This window comes from Protopterus annectens, chromosome 7.part0 (assembly GCF_019279795.1).
Source record: "Protopterus annectens isolate FY-2018-M chromosome 7.part0, PAN1.0, whole genome shotgun sequence".
NCBI classification, from domain to species: domain Eukaryota; kingdom Metazoa; phylum Chordata; order Ceratodontiformes; family Protopteridae; genus Protopterus; species Protopterus annectens.
In genome coordinates this window covers 1,669,133,467-1,669,159,813 of record NC_056739.1, presented here as the reverse complement: position 1 = coordinate 1,669,159,813, position 26,347 = coordinate 1,669,133,467, and positions in this window count along the sequence as shown.

Below are 26,347 nucleotides of genomic sequence, written 5' to 3'. Positions count from 1 at the left end.
GCTCATCAGTCCGAGGAACACCAGTGGCACTGGTGAGATCACGAGCTAGACAGTTCCAGGCCTCTGTTTTGTATTGGGTGCCCTGGTACTGGCCCCGCAGGAGTCTTTCCTCATGATTGTGGCCAGGAGCCAAACCATTACTTTGGTCTCCTCAATGCCCCAACGTTGAGCTCGAAATCAAGTGCCTTCTCCAACACCGGCCATGCTGACTGCAGAAGGGAGCTACAACCAGTTATGGCAAGTATTCCCACCTGTGGAACTTAAATATGCCTCATTTCCCGCACTTATTTGTGATTGGCCAGTTTTGAAAAAACTTAGCTGTAGGCACACCTGCTTAGCTGATGTTAGCAATGTTTAATTTTCCTTTAATAGATATGTGTCTGTTGAAAGTGCATGGTTATAAAATGCTGTCACGGCTTAGTGGTTATGTACTGTGACTATAGTGCACAGTATCCCGAGTTCGAGCCCTGTCACTGTTTTTTATTTTCCGACTGGCCAGATCTGAATGGTTAAAGTACAGTAAAGGAGGTGTGGCCGTGTTTAGCTGTCTTTGCTCAACTTTGCCCAACTTTCCTCTGCGTTGCCCGACGTTGCCCGACATTGCTCGACGTTGCCTGACATTGCTCGACGTTGCCCAACATTGCGCTGGTTAGTGCGGTGCCCAGCTACACGCAAACATGTTCTGTTTGCGTTTGCACGATGCGCAGCTCCCACAAAGACATTGCGCTAGTTAATGCAGTGCTCAGCTACAAGCAATTAAATATTAATATGCTCAATACTGGTAAAATATGCTTAGCAGTGCTTTACATTGCTTAAAATAAGTTACTCATGCATCAGTATGCATAACCATTTTACCTTCCTATATATATATATATATATATATATATATATATATATATATATATATATATATATATAATTTGTTCACTACTACATATAACATTTCAATGCTTTTTACAAAACTTTAAATAATACATGTCAGGAAATATTTTTGTATACAGATTTCCAACAGAAAATGAAAAGTGTTGTGGTGGGACTCGAACCAGGAATGCCTCCTCTTTGTGCGAAGGCTCTAACCACTACGCTATCGCTATTTTGATTAGTTTGCATATATTTTTCTTATTATCCTCTTCGGTGTCTAAACTGATAATTGTAGCTAAGCAAGGGGCAAACCCGTGCAAATATGGGCAGCAATATCGGAAATGAAAAAAAAAAAAGTTCCTTTTACATTTTATATTTGTACAGGATTTACTATATGGGGGAGTTTAGTGTTAGAAAGTACACAAGTGAGCGGACTCACTCATGTAACTAGACATTTTCCAAGTTTCAAACTTGCAGGGGCATGGATCTTTGGACTGATCGGCAGTCCGACATGCCCCCCCTACACTCGTCCACGCTCTATGTTAGTTTTAGAGTTGAGGCAGCGCGCCCTCATTAATATGCATGGTGCGCTGCCATCTTACTCTTAGACTGGATATTCCATGTAAGACTAATTTTGTCTTACATGGAAGTTTAGTGAATCTTGGGGCAAATGTTTTACTAGTAGCAACACTGGTACGATTTATAACATTTCTATATTTGCCAATTGTCAGTCTGACTGGGTCATCTATTTGGTTACATGTAGTTGTTCTGCATTCTACGTCAGGCAGACTTCCAGGCCCTTCAAATTTAGAATTGCAGAGCATTTATCTGACAAGCATCAACGCATCAGCAACGCTTTGTATAAAAACACACTCAAACATCTGAGTGCAAATTTTAATTTTACTATTATTGTTAAGATTCAGGGCAACAGAGGAAAGATTTCTGGTTGGCATGACATTTTGAACAAATTAGGAAAAAGATGGATCGCCAATTTGGGTGGCCTTTTTCCTCCTGGTTTAAATGAACATTTGTAGCATACTGTTTGTAATGATGATTGACCGGTGCTCTCTATATAAGGCAAGCAGCCTTTTTGGTTCTTCTTTTGCCTTTTGTATTTTCACTGATGAAGACTTAATTTATAAGCCAAAACTGGTTTGGATTTTTCTATTGTAGGCTTTTTGCCTTTTCTCTGTGCCTTTTGGCATTATTTAGTATTTAGTATTAAAGTACATCTTTTTTAAGGGGCAAAAAAAAAAATTGGATTTTTGTATTGTAGGCTTTTTGCCTTTTGGTATTATTTAGTATTTAGTATTAAAGTACATCTTTTTTAAGGGGCACCATTGTCTGCCAGGCTGTGTGAACTACCTTGCCCTCATCCAGAGCTCTGGTGACTGACTCAATGAAGTCTATCAGGTTGAGCAGGCATGATCTACCTTTCACAAAACTATACTGTGTGGGGTCCAGAGTTTGAAGATTCCCTATGTCCTTATTTATAAGGTCCATGATGATGCTCTCCATAGCCTTACATATCAGACTTGTCAGGCTAATGGGGCAGTAGTTCTCAGGGTCTGTAGTCGCTCCCCCTTTGTGGAGTGGGATGACCGTAGCAGTGTGCCATTCGGTAGGAACAAAGCCTGAAATGAGGCTGTAATTGAACAGGGTACTAAGTTGTGGTGCCACTTCACTTTGTAATTCTTGTAGAACACAGCCAGGGATGTTATCAGTTCCCATGGAAGCTGTATTCTTGGCTTTAAACAGTGCATTTTTTACCTGTGTAGCTGTGATAATAGGGAATTTGCATTCCTCAGGTATTGTGATAGGCCCTGTAGGGGGTGAAAAGGGGATAAAACTCACACCGAACTTGTCAGTCAATATGTTGGCAATATCAGCTGATTCTGTATATGTATTGCCATTATGCTGTAAATCAGAGCAGATCTGAGTATTGCCATGTAGATTCTTGACATAACTATAGAATGCCTTATGGTTGTCTTTAGAATCTGCAACAATTTTGTTTTCATAGCTGGCTTTAAAGGATTTAATGATGGATCTCAGTTTTTTGCTGAGGCTAACAAAGGAGTATTTCCAGTATTGGGACTTCACCCTTTTTCTGCAACAGTTTTTACTTTCTGTTGTAGCATTTGTTTATGGTGGGGGACCACCAGATTGGTTTCCTTTTTTTGGAGGAGAGAATCTTGGTTCTGTTTGGTATGGCCTGTTCCATGCACTTGTATCACTATTGATGTCATATTTATGTGTCTGCTGTATGTGTTTTTATTGGATGGTTTTAGATTTCTGTGTATTGATTGGTGCAGCTCTTTTGATAAGTGCTGTGGTCTGTTGTTTTGTAATAAGGTCCGAGGAAGCTGTCTTCCGCGAAAGCACTTACCTTTTTCTTATTAAAATTCTTGTTTCATTTCTACTTTAGTTTGTTTTTATTACACTGCTATTTGCTGCTCTTTGCTATGGTGGTTGAAGTCTACTTTTTGGAGTATACTTTGCTGTGGATTTATTTTACCTTTGCCTGCAGATGTTCCTGTTTCTCTTTTGGAACTACGATTTTTAACTAGGGCAAGGAAACATTTACCTAACATGCCCTGTTCTAAACTGTAGTGTGATCCTGGAGTTGGTATATATATTAAGGGGGGTGTCGGGGTATAGCCCCCCCACATAGCTGGGTTTTATGTAGTGTGGTGTGTGTTTTTTGATATTTGGCCAAATGTCTACTTGCCATGGTTAAAATTCATAGTTCGATATTTTAAAAATTTGCGATATTCATTTCTCAAAACTGTTCAATGTTTTGAGAATTCAAAATATCAAAGTAGATCCATATATATATATATATATATATATATATATATATATATATATATATATATATATATATATATATAGCAAAAGCTTTAAATAGCGAAGCTGCAGAACACCAAATATTTTCCTAGGGAAAGTATTTGGTGGGCCATTTCTGTGGCTTCGCTATTTCCTCGACTGTGGTGCGAAGGTGATGGACTGGGTTAAAGTAAGTGTGAGAACAGACTGAGGTAAGGTGAGAGTGTGATAGTTAGGGACCTTAGGGATAGGGAGTGGTTAAGGTGAGTGTGCGATAGTTAGGGACCTTAGGGTTAGGGAGTGGGTAAGGTGGGTGTGCGATAGTTAGGGACCATAGGGTCAGGGAGCGGGTAAGGTGACTTTGCATTAGTTAGGGACCTTAGGGTTAGGGAGCAGGTAAGGTGAGTGTGCGTTAGTTAGGGACCTTAGGCTTAAGGAGCGGGTAAGGTGAGTGTGCGTTAGTTAAGGACCTTAGGGTTAGGGTTGGGTTAAGGGAAGTGGATAGCTAGTAGTGTATGTATGGTTTAGTGTAGGGTTTTGTGAAGTGCGTATGTTGGATTATGTAGTTTGGTGTGTTTGTGCTGTGTGTGTGTTTTCTCAGAACAGCAATTTTTTTCCCTTGGAAAAAATTCGCTGTTCTGAGCATTCGAGTATGTCACATTTCGAGATTCCAAGGTTGAGCTTATGGTGATCGATATTTTGGAATTTTGATAATGTGATATTGACCTATATATATATATATATATATATATATATATATATATATGGTTCTACTTTGATATTTTGATATATATATATATATATATATATATATATATATATATATATATATATATATATACACACACACACACACACACACACACACACACACACACACACACACACACACACACACACACACACACACACACACAGATGGAAAATGGCTTGAGTTTGTATTTATACATATAATCTGAATTTTACAACAAAAATACTGTCTTATTATTTTACACTTGCTCAGATTAGACAACTACCCAAAGTCACCAATCCTACCTCTCCTAATGAACATATACACATAACTAACACCTGCTCTCTGGCAAAAATTAAACTGAGGTATATGGGCAGGTCCTAGACTATATTCAGCAATATGGCATCTGAGATGAAAAAAAATCTGAATGTTTTGCAGCCAAAATACAGAATGAACACAACTGTGTATTTTCTTGCAAAGCAATTAGTAGCAAATCTTGACCATAAAACAGTAACAAGACTTGTTTTTACTAACCTTAAAAGAGATTTTTAAATAGCAGTTTACCCATGCCTATTTCAAAAACTGTCTGATGCAGGCTTTTGAAATGAGGCAGTAAAATAGCTTAGCAACTTTATGTCCCAACCATTTTTCACAGTTTTAAGTAAAAACAATCCCACAAATATTGCCTATATCAAATAAATTGTTTCCACAAGGATCAGTGTTAGACCATTATTGTTTTCATCCTTAATACACAACCACCATAGAAACTGACACAGATCAAATGCATACTGAACACGGACAATACTTTGATAAATAATGACCATAATTCTTAATTCACCAACATTTAATTCATTCAGAAAAAGACTTCAAAGTCTTGTGGAATTGCCTTACTAGGAAAAGACTAAGGTATCCATAGGCATTTACACAAAGGCAATAAGAGTATCACTAATGTTTACGAATGAGTGTAGAAAAGGTAAGATATATAGAGTCCGTTTTACTAATACAAAATGCCTTAAGTATAATGAGATGCAAATAAGAAATTGTGCAAAGTGGTGTATGCTAATGATGTGTTTATGTGATTTATAGTCCAATAATCCAGCAGTACACACATCCGTTATTGAAAGCGATGCTTCATCTTTGATATCTGATTTGCAGACCGCAACCTTGTCCCCAGGCATCTCTTTAGTAGTTTGTCTAAGTATGCACAAGCACTAAAATGAAAGAAAATAAATTATTTTGGCCAGAGATCACTCCAATAGTCTGACCATGTATACACAATTACTTCACTGACACCAAAATGAAACATTTCCTCCCACAGATCCCTTTAGTAGTTTGTCCGTGTCTGCACAAGCCCTTCACTGACTCCAAAATGAAACATTTCCCCATCTACCCCTTCAGTAGTATGTTCAAGTATGCTCAAGCACCAAAATGAAGCATTTTCCTCACCAATACCTTCAGCAGTATGTCCAACTATGGACAAGCACCAAAAGTAAACATTTCTGCAAACAGGCCCTTCAGTAGTTTCACAAGTATGCACAAGCAACAAAATGGAAAATTTCTCCCACTGACACCTTCAGTAGTTTGCCCATGTCTGCATAAGCACTTCATTGACACCAATATGAAACATTTCCCCCGGTGAACCCTTCAGTAGTTTGCTCATGTATGGACAAGCACTAAAATACAATAAAAACATTTCTTTGAGTAAACTCAGTAATTGTACCTCCTTTTAAAATGTATAGCAGTACATATTCCTTTGTTCCCTTCAGTATGTAACGCCATATTGTCATGGTAAATTGGTGCTTATTAGCATAAGTTCAAGTCCATTTACACATTTAGTATGCAAATGAGCTAATTTTAGATTCATAACTATGAATCTTAATGATACATAAATGTGTAATGCATCTTATTTGCATATTAGCTGTCCCCATCACTAATGCCATAAGCATGTTAGACTTTTACTATAGGGAGGAGTGTTTAACAAAATGCCTCCACACTTAGTAGTCATCTTGAAATACTGTGATTTGCATAACCATGTTTCACCACTCTTTGTGGATTACCACTGTGAAAGTGTGAAGCCCCAGACTATGAACACTGACCTATCAACTGCACCTCCAAATTTTCAGACAGTTATGGTCTTTGGTATGTCACATAAGCTGACTTTCTTTGAACTCTCCAAACTTTGTGTACAACTCGAAGATGTGTAATCTTCTTACTGTACCCTCCTCAGAAGTAAGTTTCAGTCTAAATAATCCCCTTACTCATCATGGACTCATGAAGTCACTCTGTAGACCAAGTTATAGTTTAGTTTTCACTGAAAATCCCTTCTCAAAAATTGCATAAGATTGATAGCATGACATCCGGCAAGAAAATAAGAACTTTAAGAAGTTAAAAACTTTCAGGAACAGAAATGTAGAGTCCAACTAAATGAAAAAAAAAAAAAACATAAAAATACTTATTTTATAGGTCATGTATAAATTAATAAAGAGTTGACTTTTTCTTTTTTATATTGTAATAACATTTGCATATTTCTGGGATATTATAACTGCATACAGTTCATTTATTGTACAAACCTGCTGCCCATTCTTGTCTACCTGGTCAAGTGCCTAGTCAATGAGTTCTGCCAATGCAAATCTATGTCTAGGCAATTTTTGACTCGGCTATTCTTAAAGATGTATACTATGTAAACCTATTATACGTATTCCTTTAAATATATCGGTATGTAAAATGTTCTCATTCATTTCTGCATTGTTGGATATTTATATTTAGTGTTTTTTTTTTTTTTTTGCTTTTGGTCTGGGTTGTTACTTAAAATGGCCCTTTGGCCAGCTCACTCTCCTAGGAAAGAAAGAAAGAAAGAAAGAAAGAAAGAAAGAAAGAAAGAAAGAAAGAAAGAAAGAAAGAAAGAAAGAAAGAAAGAAAGAAAGAAAGAAAAAAAACAAGGGTGGGTCAGACCATTATTAGTCTTACATAATGCAAGGAATCTAGGTAAGAAGATGCTAGAGCTGCAGGAACGGATGCAGGAGGCATGAAAACATAGTTGGTGTTATTATGACATGGGCTACTAACAAGAGGGGGGTCAGATATAAAGGGGCAGCAGTATAGGTTGCGCAGAAATGACAGAAAAGTGAGAGATGGACTATGGGATTTATTAGCAAACTACATAAAAAAGGCAGTAGATGTGCAGTCATACAGAAGAGAGAACATTAAGCTAGGACTAGGGTATTGATACAGCCAGTGTGAGAAGACGCCATGGTAGTCAATTTAGTGGACGTGGACTGTTGATAATATATTGTCTATCAGATACAATAACAGCAGACCAAGTGAGACTGGAGGAGAGAATGAAAGAGTGAAGTCGGAGGAAGAGGGAAACGCTCAAGGGAATCTGAATCTTCCGGGAGCATAGGGGAGATTCCAAATTCATGGTTAGAATAGGAGCTAGAGATGATCAAGGTGTTGGAACAAGACAGTACAGCCAACTGCTGCATGATTAGATCAGAAAGGCTAGATTTCTGGACAAAGTCTTAACCATTTGAGTGGATATCAAAAAAATTCACTAGAGATCATGCTACTAGATAGTTTAGAGCAGGGTAAGAATAAAAAAGACATGCAGTGGTTATGGACATGTAACCAGTGGGTTCCTCACTGATGATGTGTTACACTCATATTTTTTGTTAGTTTCCCTGAATACAAGTCCTTGCTGTTGTCAAGTTTTATACAACGGCTAATGCAGGGCAACATTTGCTTGAGTGTTTTAAAAGCATGCCCCAAGAAGAACAGTTTTTACTTCTATTTGAAAGAATGTCCTGTTCAGTAGCAAAGGTGGAAACCTACCAGTGGATGACAACTTTGTAACAAGAGAAGTTCATGAGTCTTAAGGAGTAAAGGATGACATCCCATTCAAATTTCACAGTTTATTTGAAAGATCTGCAAATTATTCAGAAGTATTTCTGAAAAACAATCTGTTTATGACTTAGAGTAAGAAACTAGTTCACCTTGAGAATAGATCAAACTGAGTCAATATAAGAGTGCTGGGAGTGCCAGAATCAGACCAAAATATAAATATAAATATTGGTCCCATGTTTGAATATAAGAAAAGGAAGTAATTAATTTGCAGGCCACCTATTATCCCAGCAGTGAACGAATTCAGAGATATTTGTCCCTATATGCTTGCAGTGCTCTAACACATCATATCTTCATATGATCACTGGAAAAAGAGCAAAACAAGTTTCACTAATAGAGGAGTTTTCTATTTTCTACACTTATGTACAGTCTTGGAATAGGGATATTTAAATCTGGCTGGTGTAGGGTATCCCACACAAGGGGGGTGAATGGGTTCTTGCTCCTTGCAAAACCAAAAAAAAATATCTTTCAGTTTCAGCAAATCTTGTTTTGCTCCTTTTTCATCAATTGTTCTGCACTCAGTGAAAGAGCTGCCAATCAATCTATACTCCTCTCATGGCAGTCTAATCTACCAAGATGAGATGCTAATTTCAAAATAGTCACAGATATGAGGAACCTCTCTGAAGTAAGTATCACTTCTTTCTGTTACCAAGTACTTCAAAATGCTGTATAAACTAAGGCAGCATTTGTTGCTTTATGGAAAGTTTCTCCTTAAGCTGAGCTATAATGCTAAACTTATACATCATACTATTCTGGTTATATAGGCTTAAGGGAGACAAATTATATTATTATCTTCAGCTAAGGTGGCAGCATTTATGGAAAAGTTATATTCACAAGTGCATTTGGACATATGGCTCTGACAGACAGATAAATGGAGTGAGAAGCCACTCAGAGGAGGCAACTTAACTGATCTAGACCCCACTTATTTTGGTGAACCTATTAAACATCTTTGTAAAGGCTACAGAGGTTGAAGGCAGTGGTCATTCCATGCATGCTGCATATCTTGGCCTTGCCAGGGCTTTTGACACTAACCCCCATGCTGGTATTATTGAAAACTAGATGGACTTAATATAAACCCCTACACTGTCCACTTGCAAATTGGCTATCTGAGTCATACAATTGTGAAAGTTGCTAGTATCCTGTGTGTACATAAATCTGGTCCCTCTCCTATCTGATCATGTTTTTGCAGATATCCTTGCCAATATCCCAGCAATGTGATTGATCAAGTTTATCTATCACTGTAATCTGACTGCTGCTATCCTCTCATCCACTGATGCTAAACTACTACAACAAGAGCTGGAATATGCACATACCTGGTTCAATGGGAGTGGTCTCAAGCTAAATTCAAAATGGGCTACATAGTAGTATTTGGCATAAGAATGTTTCTCACAATATATGCTATAAATGCTTCTTCTTTTCAGGCAAATATGGTCTAACAAAATCTGTGTACTTTTGTGGAGAGCTGCCTCTGTCCCCCTCCCCCACTCTCTCATTAAATTATTATGTTTCCATCATATTCAGAGAATACTTATATCTACCAATCCAGTATTCAAGGATACAAGATACAAAGAAGTCATTTTGCCACTGTACACTCCCCTTATCATATCCTTCATCGGATGCAGTGTCCATTTTGATGTGTACAAACTTAAGCATATCACTCAACTGGAAATACTCCATTGATATTTTAACTAGGAAAATTAAAGGACTTAAATCCATGAACAAACCTGAAAGAGTCTCCTTATACTCAGTAGCCCCCTACCTTCTCTGAGGTGACCTGTGCATTGCTTTTCGAGCTATGCAAAACTCAACCCTATTTGATCTCCTTTTTTTACATAACTGGTGGCTCTGCAAGCCCCCCCAGCATACTACAAACCTAAATCTACACCAATAGATAAAATGGCTTCCTGGAGGGATAGGCTCCAACTTCATATATTCCAACCCTATGAAATGAGTTATCACTGCAGCCAAATGCTAAGTTATTAAGGTAGAGCCTAGGGTTGCAGGCATACGATATGACAGTGCAGCACCATAGTGTAACTATAAATCCCCCTCAGATTCCTTGTGCCAGCTACTTCAAATACTTACCACAAGGGCCTTCCTATCATGGTAAGGTTTCATTATGTTAACATAGATAAATTTGTGTCCCTGCCTCCTATCTAGCAGTTCTACCATACACTGATCTTCCCTACCACTTTGAAGGGTTCCTCCCAAGCTGCCTGCAGCTTATTGTGTCTGACAGGAATGAGAGCCATAACCTGCTCTCCCACAGCATACTCTCTGTCTCGAGCATTCCTGTCATACCAGACCTTATTCCTGCTGTAGGTCTCCTGATAGGTTCTCTTGGGCCAAACCCATGAGCTCCCTAAGCCTTCTCCTGAGGTTTAGGGCATATGCCAGAAGAGACTCCTTGTGCGATTCACACTCACCCTCCTACTCTTCATGAATCAAATCAAAATGCCCCCCTCAACCTATGCTCTTACAGCAACTCAAAGGGTGAAAAACCTGTGGATTCCTGGGGTACTTCTCTTTTTGCAAACAGCAGATGGGGCAAATACTTGTCCCACTCTCTCTTAAGATTGTCTGCTAATGCCCATAGCATGGTCTTTAGTATAGAGTTTAATCTCTCCACAGGACCACTAGTCTGGGTGGTAGGCTGTGATCTTTAAGTGCTTCACCCCACAGCACTTCCACAGACAAATCAGCAGGTCTGACATGAAATTGGCAACTCTGTCAGTCAGTATTTCTCTTGGGAAACCTGCCCTGCTGAAAATCTCTAACAAGGTATTTGCCACCTTCTTTGTCTCAATGGAAGACAGAGACACCAGTCTAACCTTTCCTTGCTGAAAACCACAAACCATTAAAATGTTACTATACCTTAAATGAGAATAATGTTACTGTCTAATATCTCACTTGATAGAAAAATAACTTATTAGTAAAACCAAATAACTTTTGATATAGAGTTGTGTGTGTGTGTGTGTGTGTGTGTGTGTGTGTGTGTGTGTGTGTGTGTGTGTGTGTGTGTGTGTGTGTGTGTGTGTATATATATATATATATATATATATATATATATATATATGTATAAATATATATATATATATATATATATATATATATATATATATATATATATATATATATATATATATATACACATATATATATGGGTCTACTTTGAAAACTCAAATGCTCACAACATAAAGTCGAGACCACAAATTCGGAAACACTAAATACCAAGATTTCAGTACAATGAGCAACAAGACATCAAAACAGACACACTACAACATTGTAACCCATAACATGACATCCAAACTACACCCCGTGTTTGTAACATGCTCCACTACAGGACAGACATCATTACAGCTTCAGTAGATTAGCGATAGCTCACAGGAAATCAACCTTAGAGTAGGAACCCTTATTGTTAAGAACATGCTCAAACTGTGAGTGGCGGAACACTAGCTTCCACTTCTCAGCTGATGGAGGGAACCCTGCTGCTTAACGGATTCTAAGCTCCTCAACCCTGTCATGTTCCCATGTGAGTGTTGACAACAACACAGCCAAATCTGTTGCCTGAGTCCCAAACAGTATCTTCAGCCTTCTATGACATGCCTCAATACTATTCTGCGTCCGCGGCAAACATAGGCTGTTTAACTCTGATATGTTCAAGAATGTGATGGGGAACAGCAGTGGGAACCGTACAAAAGGCATACTCCTGGTTGAAAACTTCCTTGGCTTGCCAAATAGATACCATTCACTGAAGAACCATAACAGATCTCTATCCACTGCAGGGAACATTTCCTGTAAGGCATTAAAGCCTGATACCATCTCCTCCTCCTCCAGAAATGCCAATGCCACCATACATTTCACAACCAACTGGAATTCCTGACAAGAGTTGTAAAGGGAAGCTAAGCCCAATGACTGCACTTTACACCAGATATTCTGACCAAAGTGGAAGCCAAAGAAGACCAAAGCCTTTAGGTATCACTCCTGCAAGATTGTTACATACACTCTTAATTGCTGCTATTTCATAGTCACACATAACATACTTCGTAGCTGGCTTAAAGTCATGCTCTTGTAACAGCTGAAATATGCATTCCCACATCACATTGTACGATCGTAATGATTTCTTTGACATCAGACAATACAACAGAGGGACAGCCTTGTTATAGCCTTCATACTTAAGGATTCCATGAATGCTGTATAACTGCCTGAATATTAATCCCTTATAGAAGAAGGTCCCATCCATGACCCATATACTAGCATGACTTAAATCATACAGATTAGAAAACAGTTGTAAACACTAACACGGTCACATCACTTGCTGGGTCTATATAGCACTTTTCTATGAACTCACCATCTTTCAAAGGGAAGCCACTTAGGTTAACAGTCTGTAATGTTATCTGCATGTCAGCCTGACCCCTACTATGCTTTCTATGGATCCTACCCACTTGTTGCAGCAATGCTTTCCTGTTTGTTAGACTGGAGATAAACTGTGTGGAGGTAAATGCCATAACATCATCTACAATCAAACAAGGGGTATCCCTAAACAGTTCAGCCTTCTGTCTCAACTCATAACTCATTATATACCTTTCTACTTCGGCCAGGCTCCCTGTGTGATGGTGTGCTACAGATTTACAGAGCTCTTCCCCATTAGGTACTGTAATAGTGACTGCTCTACCTTTGCATTTCTCCACATGTTTACGTTTGCAGCACCAGTACTTCTTGGTAGTCATTGTACGTTCCAGGTTATATATGTATCCATCAACTATGAGTACTTCCTGGCTCTTTTGAGATTTGGTGGTGGTGTAGACATGTCCTACTACTCCAGGGCTTTCCAATGCAATTTCCGCCATAGTGAAGAGGTCGGGTACGACGTTTCCATTGGCCGATAACTATTTGTACTGGCTTCTATTTGCTGTGCACAGTCCGCATAATGTTTTAAAGTGACAGCACCTAGTTCAGCTATGCAGTACATCTCTAGTTCAGCAAGTATACCCTATTTACATTTACTGCCACAAGCAACTTCATTGCACTGAAAGTGTAGCTCTTATGTTGTCTTGACTGTTACTAACAGAAGCAGTTAATGACAGAAACAGCTGTGGTACAGTACGTGCCAAATATGTGCTTTGTACATGTAGTGTTGGATAACAGTACTTATGGGCAATGTTTCTGATTGACAGTGGTTGTATATCCCATTTCCTGCTGCATGACTGCTTTGACGTTCTGTTGCTTGATCTTATAAAAGTCAATGTTATGGATGTTCTGTTGCTCACTGTAATGAAATCTCGGTATTTAGTGTTTCTGACATTGTGGTCTCGACTTTGTAAAACTCAATGTTGTGAGCATTCGAGTTTTCAAAGTAGACCTATATATATATATATATATATATATATATATATATGTATATATATATATATATATAGATATATATATATATATATATATATATATATATATATATAATATATTTATATATATATATATATATATATATATATATATATATATATGATCCATTGATAGATAAGTCTATATCTGTGTGTATATAGCTATCTACCTATAATTAGATAGATAGACATAGATAGATAAAATCACAAGCAGGCAACTATTAATTATACAGGTAACTACTTAAAAAAACTGTTAAATCAATCAAACCAACACAAAATAAATGCAATCCATCCTTCTAAAGCCATCCTAGGTCTTTGTCATAGATATCCCAGTGTTCAGTTATAGAACTATCAAGTAATAATGTAGGTCTGGATACTCAGTAGTTGCCCAGCCTTCAGTAGCTGAATTGTTATTAGTGCCATACCCAGTTAAACAGGGGACAGCTGCAGACCAGGCCAATTGGATATCTGTATAACTGTACTTGATTGATAACAGGTCTCTGATAATATAAAAAATGAGCTGCCATTTCGGAGTACAGCCCATATTATTACCACCTGCATGTAAAATTAAAATGTGACAAAATACCACTTCCTTCAATGCCATGTGAAGAGAAGGCAAAACCAATGGAAGCCTCTTTAATGGGCTTCATAACTGGATCCCACTAAACCTAAGTTCATCCCATTTAAGTGAATTCTGCTCCCTTAGAAGGTTGTAAAATGAAAGAGTGCCCTAAAATGAGGACGTTCTTTCTTTCTGTAATGAAAATAAAGAAAGTATGGTAAGTGTGTTGCCTTATTAATATATGTTTTTCAAGGAAGAGTTAGAAGACCACCTACCCATATGATTTAAAACCTCTGCAGATTGTCCTTGAGCTACCAGGTCAGAAGCCCGACCAAATCCTGAAGGAATGGGAAGAGTATCATTTTCTAGAAATAACTAGATGTGTCAAGGAGCTGCTTAAATGGAAAACAAACTCCTTGGGGGTGATTATCAGCCCGTTTGATAAATCAAGACAAAGCTGTTTTAAATTTGATGGGGCAGTTAAAGTTCATAAAGTTGAAACACATGCTACATGACATATAATATCTTTAGATTTATGTATGGAAACCTGATGACATCGGCCTGGCTGGACAGTTTTTGAACCTATGGATACATTAAAAATAGCTTCATAGATGAAGACTGCCTCAGATCACCTGAAAGATCCCAACAGTTCACTAATCCTAAAAATCATCAGAATACAACAACATGAAAAGGGTGGCCCAGATAACATAATTGTAATAAAAGACACTAGTGGCCTGTAAACCTTGATGTGTTCAAGAATGTGATGGATTTTAATAAAAAAATCTCAATGGTGAGTCTTTTATCTGAATGACAACCTTTTTCTTTTATCCATCCTTTTGACAGCCTAACTATGGCCCACTGTTTTGTAAAATCTGAGAAGTGAAAAACTTTTGAAAATAAACTGAAAGCAGCTACATTGACTTGCACAGAAGAAGATGCTAACCTCCCTTATTCCAATGGGTCTATATTATATTTTTGAAAGTTTCAAACATCGAACACCATTTGGTCGACACCATATGAGCGATGTTTGAAATTTCCAAAATATAATAAAAACATAAAAAAAACTATACTTACTCAAACGTTGTAGGCAGGGGGGCAAGATCCCCTGCACCCCCACACCCCCGCTACTTAAATATTCCTTCTCCAAGATCGCATTGCATTGAAGTAAAGGGAAAATATTCCTTATGGAGATTTCCATGTTACACGCACAACGTTTCGACGAATCAGGTTCATTCAATACATGTTTGCCATTTACAATTCAAACACACGATAGGAACCCTATTACAATAAATCATGTATTGCAGGATAAATGAGAATGACCACTGCTTGTCTTTATACTTTACTGTTTTAATTAAATGCTTTAATTTCTGGACTATATGACTTTGCAATGCTTAAAGACCAACAGTAGCAAATCCATCTGGTCGTCACTCTTCTCCAATCAACCAAATTCTTTCAGGTATAAGATTGGGTGAATCAGCTGTCTGTTGACCCAGCTTTCTTAATTTTTCTACCTGTAGTTGAGAAATTAAGTTATAAACAAAACATTCTTCTTTTTTCCCAAAAATATAATCAGTCAAAAAGGAATGGGTAATCTTCAAGCTAAGAATTTCCAGAAAATTTAAAACTGAAATAACCCAAGAAAATGTAGAACTTTTTTTTAGTTAAGACAATTACTACAGTTTGATTGTCTGACTTTCATATTATCTGCTTACCTCTGAGCTCCTCTTGCCAAATGACAACAGAAACCTAAATGAGTATGAGTTCTAAAAAGGCAACATTCTTTTCTTCTGTGTTCTGACCACAAATGAGACCAAGGAGCTGAAAACCACAAGCCATTAAAATAGACTTCCATGCATGGCTACCCATAGAGTCTGTAAATCATTGAATAGTTTTATTAGAAACCCAATTGTTTTAACAGAAGGAGTAGCCATTAAGGTCCAAGAAGAATTCAGCTCACCGTCTAAAATATTCCTTTACTCTGTTGTTGATTCTTATCTTATAGTGCTTCTGGTGACCCCTCTCCACTAAAAGAAGGGTTTTATAACAGAAAATATCTTTTCAATTTTCTCTAACCACACTCCAAAGCAGAATTCAGATGCAGCAACATAAATCCTCAAAAATGTTAACGACTTAAGAGGGTCTTTGATCTTGTCTTGTGCAGGAGGAACACCAAAAGAAATGTATAAACTTGTCAAAGAATGTAAGCCATCTCTAGCATCATCTTCATCTTCATCAGTGATTAAGAATCATCAAGGTAATAAACCCCTGCATGGTCTGGAAGGCATTGTTGCCAGCATCATAGAAGAGTGGAGTTAAACTCTCAAAGGTGGGACATGCCACAGAGCAACCCATGGGCACAGCAGTGTTGAAAAACTAGCTCTCCTAACATTCCATGCCAAACAGAATCCTGTGGTTGAACAGGTAATAGAGGAAACATTGATTCTATGTATAGTTTTGGCTATATATGGGTCACTAAATCTTTTAATAGCTACTATAGAATCATCAAGTGATGAGTAGTAACCTGACTTTATTGTCTGTCAACGCTATCATTTACTGAACAGCCTTCTGGATGTGATAGATGGTGGATGAGGCAATATTCTCCTTGTTTTTCTTGCTTACCAGATACAAATGTGATATAATGAATTATTTGAATGGTGGGGATCTTAAATGAGCTGAATAATCTTCCTTTTTCACATTTTTCTAACAATAATTGTTGTAAGATATATTTTCCTTTTTCACATTCTTTTAGCAATAAGGATTGTATGATATGTTTTCTCCCTTGACATATTTTAAATTTGTATTCTGAAATGTTGCATGATGGATACTGGACTTGATGGGGTAACCAAATTTAAACGTAGTTATGAGAAATGGCACCCTTGTTTGGTTTGGAAACCCTTTAAACAACTCGTCCTGTACTTCAGTCATGACATGGGAATGATTTCAAGCTTCCTTACTCAAATCTGTGAAAAATGAGAGATCTGTAATATCCCCAAAACGAGTTTGCAACCTGCCCTGCAGGTGCCTCTGTAAAGTTTGTATTTTTCTCAGCTGTTGGTTAGAAGACAGAACTTACTTATTATTCCTAAATCAAATATTTTTATTCTAGGGTGCTTCCCCCACAAATGTTAAAGGCATTTGGGAATCTGCATGATGGCCAACCAAAACTGCATACATTGAAAGCCCAACATAGTTTGTCTTTGGTCAGTCAAGTGCATTCATTTTGCCCATTAGCCATTTTTAGTTTATCTACAATGACATTAAGCCTGGTATTAATGTACCTGACTTCCCATCTCAGTTTCTTATGTCTTGCCTTGAGCTTTCTGCAATGCTGATCATAGAACAGTGAAGCCATACCATCTTTTAGAAAACAAGCCTCTTTTTTAATATAGAAGTAACATAGAAAAAGGTGGACCTGGACAAGGTCCTTTCATTATTATTACCATAATGTAATAAACAAAACCAAGCAGAACAACAGCTGGTTTAACCAGTGCCATTGGCCAATACTTTGTACTAGTGCCCCATCCTCTAAGCTCTTCTGAAGAGCAAAATAAGCACTTCACTGTAATAAGCCTATCAACTGCTACATGGTAAGCAATCAGCTTACTGCTGTTAGATGTATGCCCCCTGCTCTACCATTGAACAGAAAAAAAACAGTGGACGTTCCTTCTATTGGCACACCAACCAGGAGGCCAGATGTATAGGTTCATAGGTAGGTACTAGGCAATTGACCCTAGGGCCTATATAATCCTAGCCAAATGGTACCCTGGCTTTTGCCACCCAAGAAAAGTATGACATGCACCCCTCCCTCCTGCCCCAGCCCTTAAGGCATACCTCTCAACTGTCTAGATTTTTTGCAGAATGCCCAGATTTTTGCCTCATATTTTTGTCATGTTTTTCGTAAAATTTTCATTTTCAGGAACATTATTGACAAATCATTGAGAATGAGAGTAAGAAAATAATAACAGACAGTTGAATTTCAGACTTCATACCCTTCAGAGAATTCTTACTAATGAAAAACCTATTATTCTATCAACTTTCTAAGTTTCTAAGAGGAATATTGAAAAACAATGTCCATATTTTTAGCCCTTTGTCCCCATTATTTATGGCGTTGCCTAGATTTCTTGCTCTAAGAGATTGAGAGGTAGACTTTCAGGTCCCATTTCTGTGACCTGCCCCCAACTCTCTTTCAACATATTTTATTTAAAAAAAATCTTCTTTTAAACTGTAGCAAATTATATTATACAAATGTAACAAGTGGCTGCTACAGTTTATACCCTGCCTGCACAGAGCACTATAGCAGTCATCTTTTAGTTTTAAAAAAATCTTTTTAAACTGTAGCAAACAGTTACTATAGTTTATACACTGCCTACAGAGAGTGCTAAAGAGCTCATGTTTTAGTTTTAAAATTTTCCTTTTTAAACTGTAGCAAACTGCTTGCTACAATTGTAGCAAATAGTTGCTACAGTTTATACCCTAATACACAGAACACTGTAGCACTTAGGACTGTAGTAAACTGCTACAGTTTAGACCACACACAGAATGCTACCACTTTTAAAAGCAGGTATTGCATTAAAGAGAGACGAGGATCAGCTGATAGTGCCTCCCAAAACTTTGCACGTGGGGCAGTAGCCCCTCTCACTCCTCCAAAACTACACTAACCAAGGACTTAATTATCCCATGATTTATTTTTAAATTCTTAGCCTGCTGTCTTCCCAAGATTGCAAGGGATTCAACTAAATCCTTAGAACCCCCTTAAGTTGTATCCAAACCTATCTGAACCCTATATAAGTCATTCAGGTTGAAAATGTCTACATGATCACTGTTCCAGATCTTTCCTTTTATTGGTTGATAGATATGAGCAGCAATGTTTGACCTATTAGCATATAGAACTTGGTTATTTCCCAGTGAAGTTGATTCACTGGTGATCTGGACTGCAGCTGTTAAGGTACTTGCCCTAACTGTAGGAAAATCTGTAGACAATGCTGAGAAAGAAAAAAATATATATATTTGAGACCCCTATTCTGCTAAGGTTCAGATTGAGGGGACCTCCTTCGATTGGAGAAGCCTGTTTTATAATTAGGAATTAATGTTTCCCACTAATTGAGCTATCCTGGTCCACATTTCCTCAATCAATGCATTTATGAATGCATATGTCAGTGTTCATTAATATGACTAGCCTGTATATCCCTTTGGTTAAGCTAACTTTCAGTTGTTTTCATATATGGTGAGTTACTTTGCATGGTTTCCTTTGTCTCACATGCTCCCAGTTCTCTCCTGACCTTTCTGTTAGCTCTTCTCAGAGGTGGATCCTCATCTGGTGGCTACTTCATCAGCTACTTGACTAGAGACCCTTTTCTGCATCAGTTGAGATGGCTTAGAATGTTCCTCATTCCCTTCTACAGCAAATTCCTTAGAAATAACCTAGCCTCTTTGTCAGTTCAACTCCATTTGCCTTATTTCCTCTAAGACAACCATGATTTCAAAATTTTAAATGAGAATGGTAGTCATGGATGTTTACAGATGTGATTATATTACATGTATTGCTTTAGTTATTTTACAATACACAACTGTCAACACCACATGATAGAACACTTCATGATCCTGCAAGGATCAGACAGCCTGACCCTATTATGTTTCATAACTACTCTTTTATTAATATGTATAAACAACAATGATGAACATTAAATCTAATGTTTATGCAAATTTTTATAACTCAATACACGGCCCTTTAAATTTTTTAATATAATATAATTGTTATTTTATTATAATGATTAACATTTTGTTAATGACTGTGATCTGGTTGCAGGTATCAACCAGTTGCTAAAGTGAATAAATGACCTTAATAGGTCAAGGAGGAGTAATGGAGGGATGGAGGGGAGGGGAGTTGTTTGGTTACATCTGATGATTATGTACTGTTAACCTATTTCTCGTTTTTATATTTGACAGGTAAAATCATGCATGGAAACTAATTACTAGCACTAGATCAGGTGGCAATTATTACTTTTCTTTTTAGTCTGCCCATAACTAAGATTAACTATGTCTGGCAATGTTACTTTCTTTTGGTTTTGCTTCAGGAGAATGAATTTTTATGTCTTTTAACTTACAGTAAAGTCCTTGTTGCAAGCACAAGATCTTAATTCTGCGACTAGGGTGAGTATTTTATCAGAGAAATTCTGAAAGCATTCCTTATGGTGAAGAATGATAGTTTACATATTATTTTGGGAATTTTGTGATTAGTTTGCATTACACTGGACAGGTAGTGGGGGGAAGGGGGAGGCAGGAGTTGTGGTATAAATTAACACTTCTAGTAAATTAATCGAAAGTGCACTTACGCGAAGTTCAGTACAACGAATGGCTGTTGTACTGAACTTCCGTGCAGTTCTCACGGACCTTAGGGTTAGGGCACGGGTCATAGTAAGGGGATAGCCCATAGGGCTATCCTCTTACCATGACCCGTGCCTTAACCCTAAGGTCCGTGATGACTGCAGCGCAGTGAACGACATAGCAATGTCCTCCACTATGGTGTGATAGTCACGAACCTTAGTGTTAGGGCATGGGTTAGGGTAAGGGGATAGCTTTACTAACTATCCCCTTACCCTAACCCGTGCCTTAACCCTAAGGTCTGTGACTATCACACCATAGTGGAGGACATCGCTTGTTTTTTATGTCCTCCACTGTGCTGCGGTGTTTTCTGTGAAGTGCACTTACACAAAAGTTCACTTTTGTTAAAGTGAACTTTCGCAGAAGTGAGGCTTCCTATTACAAGTTCAAAGTAGTGAGCTTTCGTTCTTGTAACAGGAATCCATATATATATATATATATACAAATATATGTGTGTGTGTGTGTGTGTGTATATATATATATATATATATATATATATATATAAATATATAGATAGATATATATATATACACACATATATATGTGTGTGTGTGTGTGTATGTATATATATATATATATATATATATATATATATATATATATATATATCTATATATATATATATATATATATATATATATATATATATATATATATATATAATCACTTCAGAAGCTCGAATTTACAAAATCTCGAACTGCAAATAACCGAAACCAAAAGATCGAGTTTCGTAAACTCGAACTTCTGAAATGAAACCAAAAAAAAAAAAAAAAAAAAGACAAACTTCGCTTTTGCAGGGGGGCTTTGCCCCACACCCCTACTTAAATATACCAACTCCAAGATCACGCTACAGTGGGAAGATGGGAAATCTGCCGTCTTGTGCTGTATGCGGAAGTACAAAACGGGAGATTTCTCATTTCCTGTCAACACCGCAAAAAAAATAAAACATTACGTACACACAGAGCATACAAGAATCCTTGCCTCTGTGTGCACGCAATGTATTAAGGTAAGTAAACTTTTATTTTTAAACACTACACATATTCGATTTACTGAAATCTCGATCATATGGTCTCGACCATATGAAATTCGAGATTTCAGTAATTCGATTATGTGAAGTGTTCCCATATATATATATATGTGTGTGTGTGTGTGTGTGTGTGTGTGTGTGTGTGTGTGTGTGTGTGTGAGTGCATGTGTGTATACACACACATACACACATATATATATATATATATATATATATATATATATATATATATATATATATATATATGTATAGATATATATATATATATATATATATATATATATATATATATATGATGTAGTTATGTCTTTTGTACTAGCTATTGTAATGTGAGGAAGCCTGACTAACAAAATGCTTCTGAGTCAGTATTGTTTATATATATATTTTAAAATATTTAAATAAATGAGTTTTTTTTTTTTTTTCAAAGCTGTTTGAAGATATCCATTATCAGGAACCATCCAGCAATAGTTTCAGAGGATGGCCGCTTATCCCCACTCAAGGGGTTGAGCAACTGAGAGACAAAAATAGATGTGTGTAGAAGGATTTCTAGCAAGCTAGATGTTGACACAGGATGTAACCAGAGACAGAAGTTGAAGAGATAATGGCTGTGGCTGTTTTAGGCCTATTTTCTTTTTTTTTATAAATTTCTTGTTGGGTTAAGCCCTCAGGTGACTAAAGGTAAAAATCAGAAAAGTCTTGCATTTAAAATTCATGAAAATTGTAACAGATTTCTGCCACACAACAGATGTGACTGCTGAACGTGTTTTGACAAAAAAAAATGCAGAATCACAGTGAAGATTTAAAGAAGACTATTCCAATATTGCAGGTCACTGAACTTTTTATTTTAACCAAAACTTATTTACCTCTGCTAGTTGCTGACTAGAAAATGTCATGGCTAAAGTGTTGACTGCCAGAATGATAAGAAAGGTGAGTAAGCCTTATATGTGATTAAAGGCCTCATGTTGAATAGGACAAAACTGCCACTGAAAAGAGACAGTAGGTTAGGGACAAAAAGACTTGCAATGGAAATCTAACATTATTTATTACAAAACTATTATTTATTGCATAAATTGCAGAAATGAAGATTTCCAGTGAGAAGGGATGATTTTGCCTGCTGTTATTTTGTTAACAGATAACTGGACAATGTGGGTGGACTTGATTTTGATACTCAGATTGAATAATGATGTTGCTGCTAAAAGAGAGATGTTATTATTCAGTATCCTCCTTTAATTTGACTGACATTTTACACCAGGTTTTAATGTATGTTTGCAGGAAATGTGGTATGGATTATATCTTAAATCTTATACTCTTAAAAACATCTTCATTAATTTACTCAAAGCTGAGTAATTAATTTACTCAAGAAAAATATTGAAATGAACACACATAAATGAAACACTGTTGCAACAATTCACAGAATACTTTTGAAAGTCATCCAAGTTAATTGACAGAAAGTAATCTACAGTGCTTATACTTTTTACAATTTATCTAGTAAGATGGCAGTTTCTTTGTTGATGCAAGCACTGATCACAGCCGTTTGTTTTATTCGATTTTAAAGCCAATTTTATTAACTGCATTACAGTCCATTACATTAATTTGAGATTTTTATATGTTGGTGAATTAATACATTTCAACGAGTTATTGTTATTTATAGATGTGGCCTTTATAGACTTGTTGTCCAGTCTAATTGCTTGTACTTAGGCCCATTTTATTATCGTGGTTAAAACCTGTCTGTCTGTTGTCTGCTTTTGAAGGTTTTCTTTTCTCGGTGCTACTATAATTTTCAATATACTTAATTTTCCTTCTTTTTAGCATATTTTATGGGAAAAGTTAAAAAACAAAAATGTAGAAATAGTTATGTATCTGTTTCACATATCTATCTTGATTTTGTTTTTCATTTCTGACATAATGGGCCACATTTTTATTTTGGCATGACAATACAGAGAGTAAACATTAGGTATCCCAGACAGCAGAGTCTTATGTCAGGTTCATTTTGTGTTCAGCTCTATCAGGTTTCTAATAGCGTAGGACGTATTTACACCAGTGTGAACAGTTGATTCTTTCTTCCCTGTATGAAGCTAGAGCAGTCTTGGCTTAAAGTGAGATGTAGTACAGACATGCCAGAGGTTTTGTTTGAAATTCCCTTGAGTGAATTCCTCTTTGTATTCATGACTGCCTACACACCGATAGTGCATTTTCCATTCTCTGCCTTGTCAACCTTTGCCTTAGCATCTCCTAGAATGTCAGTAGCCTTAATGTTACACTCAGAGTACCTTTATTGTCTGACGTAAATGTTGAGCAAATGAATTGTCTCAGACTACATTATTTTATTTAACATTTTGCATTGCGGAGTCCCTGTCCCTCACATTAACTCATGCTACTTCCTATTAGCGTACAAAAGAATATAGAATTGGTATACATTTTAATATGTAAAATTACTCTGACTTTTTTTAACTATTTACTGATATTAACAAATAAATGTATCGAAATGTATCATACAAGAACACTTAAGGTTTGCCAAGGATCTTGCTTCAGATGTTGCCAAATTTCCATCAGTTTCCAGATGGTTGTTTAAATTCTGTGTTTTTGCCCACCTCATGTGTTATAGCTTTAATATCCAAGCATGACCAATAACAACCCGGCTTCACATGTAGTGTTTCTTTATACTATGGTACAGTGAAGATGCACATGAACATTCTTAACTCTTATAAGGCTATTGTTTGGATTACAGTTTTATTTTTTGAAAATGTTTAACTGCATAGCATTTATTCCAAAGGACGCTATAACTTTTATTTTGCTAAACAGAAAATTGTTCAGTTGTTACTAGCTCTGGCTTGCCAGCAAATAATTTGTTACTTGTTATTTTTCTGTAGTCCTTTATTTACAACATTTTTTATTTACATGTATTTACTGAAATAGACTGACTGGGTAAGAATTCCACTTTCAGAAGAGAACCAGGAATCAAACCTACAGTTACAATATTTAGCAGATACAGGCCAATGCTGGATAAAGCCTTAGCTACAGCTCAGGCAACCTGTATTTGGTTAGTGTCTTGAGCATCTGAGATGCTGGCAGGGAGAAATGGGTGAGCCCATCCTAGGGAGAAGGATCATCTAAGTATTCCTGGTGGAGACCACAAAGATATAGCTTAAGAACAATAAGTTTCAGATAAATTTATGTATATTATTTAGATGACCTTTTTAGACCCTTACTTGATAGAAATATTTAAAACAAAATGACATTGTTTAACACGCTAAGAATATTATTTAATATATAACATAAGGGAATATTGCTTCACATACCTGTCATTATTTTCTATTCAATCCTTTCATTTCACTTGCTCTTACAGCAGTTTGTTACTTGTTATATTACATGTACTCATATAAAATTGTTAACATATAGATACATGACTAATTCTATTAGTCCCATTAGCCTTAGTCATAACACAAGCAGAGAGTTCTATAGTATTACTTTTGTACATATAATGATATTCTTTATGGCCAAGAATGAAATAGCGTCCCTCATGTTAATATAGTTTGACAGTACAAATGCTTAAGCTGTATCTCTTGACAGGGATATAAGGGATATAAGTAATTATTTGATAAGGTAACTCAGATGAGATGCTATATTTAATTTTCAGTAGGTCTCTTCTTCTGAAATGGGTACAGTGACACCTCCCAGCTCCATGGATACACACATTTGTACATATTGTGTTCACCATATTGAGTTGACTTTGTTTCTTGTCCTGACTCTCCGTGTGTTCTCATATTTTACAGTACACTTATTTCCTTTCTCCTAACATTGAATTTGGATGCGATGTTGATATTGCTGCTGCTGATGGGGATAACTAAGATCAGTATTACTGCTGACTTGGGGTAGGATTGGTAAAAGAAGATAAGTGATAGAATGGATATAGGACATCCTCATACCTCACAACCTCTTATCTGAAGAAATCTGGACAATGTCAAAAATAATGTGGGATAAAGGTCCAAAAATAGGGACAGATTTTAACTCATTCCTTCCAGTAGAGCTCTTTTGAGTGTGTACCTTTAACTCCTAGTGGGCGTGGCTTCAGCATTTAACAATTGATGTTATCACCTTACATTTTAAACAAATACCCATTGACAGAGGTCATATATCAATACAATTGTGTTTGCTATCATGTATGCTTCAAGATAAAATTTTCTGATACCTTGTATGTAACATGGTTTTGGAATTATTAATGCAAATATGAACAGGCAATATTTGACACCTAGAGGAGCAGTAGGGTGTAACTGCAGAAACGCCTGGAGATGTCACTCGGCTGTAATGAGTTCATTGTTGCTCTTATAAACTTAGAAAGTTGCTAGAATAACATAATTCACATTAGCATGCATTTGCTGAGAGATACGAAGTCTGAAACACAAATGTCTGTTCTTATTTAATGACTTTGATTTTTCACTGATTTACCAGAAAACCACAGATTTTATGAGGAAAAGAACAAAAATAGGAGGCAAAAATCTGGACATACTAGGAAAATCTGAAAAGCTGAAAGGTATGGAAATCTTGTATTAGTAAATACAAAAGGGTGGCACACACACTAATACATTTATGCAAGGGGTGGTGCATAATGATTAAAGTCTTGACCACACAGATAAAAGGTCTAGACTTTGACCCTGACTTCTAGTTATTGGCTAGAC